This window comes from Aedes albopictus, chromosome 3 (assembly GCF_035046485.1).
Source record: "Aedes albopictus strain Foshan chromosome 3, AalbF5, whole genome shotgun sequence".
In the NCBI taxonomy this organism is placed as follows: domain Eukaryota; kingdom Metazoa; phylum Arthropoda; class Insecta; order Diptera; family Culicidae; genus Aedes; species Aedes albopictus.
In genome coordinates, this window is record NC_085138.1 from 57,388,218 (window position 1) to 57,391,536 (window position 3,319).

Here is a 3,319-nt window from a genome sequence, read left to right on the forward strand (position 1 = left end):
CCCTCTGAAGAGGAAGGCGAATCCGGACGTTCTCGTCCTACACAAAGTCGGAAGGCCTCCGCCCAGCCGCCACTCACCCCCGCAGCTTTAGTTTCGGCCATACCGCATGAGCTCGACCTCCATCGCTGTCGCCAATCAGCAGCGCCAGCGGCATCGTTACAACGCCGCCATCGCCACCGATTCAGGAGGAGCGAGGACGCCATCGTGTCAAGCCTTCGAGTCATCGTGTCAACGAGTCATCGAGTAAGAAAATCCTGCGCAGGTATGTGAGCTTTTTTCTCTATTCATGGCCATGATTTAGTAGCTCATTTCCATTCCGTACCACTTTATAAAAGGTCCAACCCGAATGAGCTAAATAAAGAATAGTGTGTAAAGTTTTGAAATCTGACTGAGTTTGTGTTTCTAGTTGGCTTCCGTTTCACGGTGCTGGGTAATTCACTCCCATTGTAGTTTCCGTTTTGGGTTTTAGTTCCGCTTCTTACTCAGTTAGAATTTCGAGCTTCCGCATATCGCATACAGCGTTTGGCGATTTTGAGCAAGCTTAAGGTTTTCTTTTTTTGCGTTTAAAAGGGGAGAGTAGTAGCGAAATCCCGGAGTTAGAGTAAGTATTTTTTTGTATAGTTTCGATAAACTTTAGCCAGCGACCGTTCGAGAGTCCCCTGAGGGAAAGAGTCAACAAAAGTCGGGCAAATTCAACTTGAACTGGTGGTCTCTCATCCATGAGAGTGGCGCTTAAGCCGCCAAGTTTTTTACACCTCGAGCGCTATTCTACGAACGGTTACAACCTATATGGTTTCTTATTATGCGATTTACACAGTGTATTCTGTGTATCCTCGCTTTTGGCGTTTTCCAATCGATACCGATCTGGTTTTATCGCTGCTGTTTTTGTTGTGCTGTTGTTGCGAAGAGTTTAATCTTGCCTAGTTTGGGTAGTGGCTACGGTTAGGATAGCTCAGATCAATCTTCAGCACAAAAAAGCAGCAACGATTAATCTTAGCAGACTAATGCAGCCCAAGTGGCCTTAGTACAAGAACCTTACTTTCGTAAGGCGAATTTTTATCTAGGAAACCTTATGAACCCGATGTTTGCTACTTTCAGTAAACATGAAATGGCAATCTCGCATGTCATGCCTCGAGCCTGTATGATTGTCAACAACGAAATCGTTGCTACACTCATCTCTGAACTAACCACCAGAGATTTATGTGCTATCACAATTCATACATCTATTGGAAATCTCAACAGGAAATACGTCTATTGTTCGGTTTATATACCGCATGATGGACCATCCCCTACAGATGGTTTCAAACAAGTCATCGCATACTGCACTTCAAAAGGCCTTCCGTTAATTGTTGGCAGTGATGCTAATGCTCACCATATTATCTGGGGCAGCTCAGATATTTACTTGAGAGGCTCCAATTTGATGGAGTACTCAATTAGTACAGATCTTGCATTGCTTAACATAGGCAACCGCCCAACCTTCATAGTATCTGCTAGAGAGGAAGTGCGAGATATACAACGACCTCCATCATAAAAGATTTTGAAGAAGCATGCTGCGATCTGTGAAGATCACAAGAAGAATCCCTTGGTAAAACTCTGATCTGGCGAAACTCAGGAAACAATGTAGAAAGAGTTGGAACAGACGACGTTCAGCTGGTTCGGAGGCTTTCAGGTCGGCTCACAAGGCCCACAGGAAATCTCTCCGGTTTGCTGAACGATCCGGCTTGAAAAACCTTTGTTCAAATGTTTCCAGTTTGAGTGAGGTCAGTCGGTTAAACAAAATCCATGCGAAATCTAAGGATTTCCGAATGAACGAACTTCGTTTGTCAAATGGCGATCTGACTTCCTCTGATGAGGAAGTTCTGGAATGCTTACCCGAGCAAAGTCTGACAGCAAATCGAAAACTAATTTTGATGTTGTGATATTGCAAATTGTGATTACTCAGGTTGATGTCGTTTTGGTCGTTTTAACGGTTAAAACATCAAAAATGAGAGCAGAAAAATGTTTCTGTGAGAGCAAGTTGAAAACAATTCCTGCTATCAGTGATGGCAAATTGATTACTGTTTTTGCTATCAGTGCAAAAAATGGAAAAATCGTTAAATTTAGAGTTTTTTGAATAATATGGAAACCTAAATGCAATACGTTGATTGCAATGATGGTATATCATTAGATGCTTTATAAAAGGTCGCCTAGAAGTTTTGAAATGACTTGAAAACTTAAACATTTGTAATAATTTTAAATGACAGCAAAACGATATCAAAATTTGAAATCGAATTCAATCAAGCCAATCGGATATCAAAATATGATATCAATTTGCTGCTGATTACAAATCGTGTTTTTGATTTGCTATCATTTTGTTATTAGACTTTGCTCGGGTATTCAGCACACACTTCCCTGGATGTGTGGATATTACATCTTCAGATGAACCTGGTGTCTTTTCTTGTAGTTATGATTCCCTGGATTCGGCCAGGAGGTTTGTAACTATATAATCGATTGAGTGGGCAGTTAATAGCTTTGCTCCTTTCAAATCTCCTGGGGCAGATGAGATTTATCCTATTTTGCTTCAGAAGGGGTTTGATATTTAAGAATAAATGTCCGTAGTTTTTGAAATTGAATTGAAATTGAGACTGCACAAACCCTTCAAAGTTTGTATGGGAATTATTATGGAAAAACGATGTTTTTCATTCAATCGACCATAGCATTTCCTCAAGTAGGTAGTCAAGTGGGTTAGAGGACCCCGGATACTCCTAGGCTGCTCTATCAGCTACAACTTTGCCGAAGACCGCATTCGAATTGGACGATTCATTAATTATTTACCGATTTTTAACCAGAATGAATATCTTTGCTCATGATGATCAAACTATTCGATGAGCAGCACTGCAATTTGCGGTAAAACATAGTATAGGCCATAGCCTTGATTTCTGTGTGCTATTTTTGGAGTCATGTCCAGCAATGTTGCCTGCTGGGAAGCTGAAGGAGCAATATTATAGTTTCTGTAGTTGAATATAAATCGATAAAACTAATTAATGAGCCGTCCGATTCGGATTTTGTCTTCGGCAAAGTTGTAGTCTAGGAGTATCTGGGATCGACTAACGCTCAAGCACACTTGTGGAAATTCTACGGTTGATTGAATGAAAAACATCGTTTTCCCATAGTAATTCCCATACAAACTTAAAAGGGCTTGTGCAATTTCAATTTTCAACCAAATCAGCTCAAATTTTGGGAGAAAGCATAGAATCTGATTATGAATCGAATGAACGGTGCGGACAAAAATGAGTTTTTGAACCACGCTACTAGTATATGCATTAGTATGGGACAAACA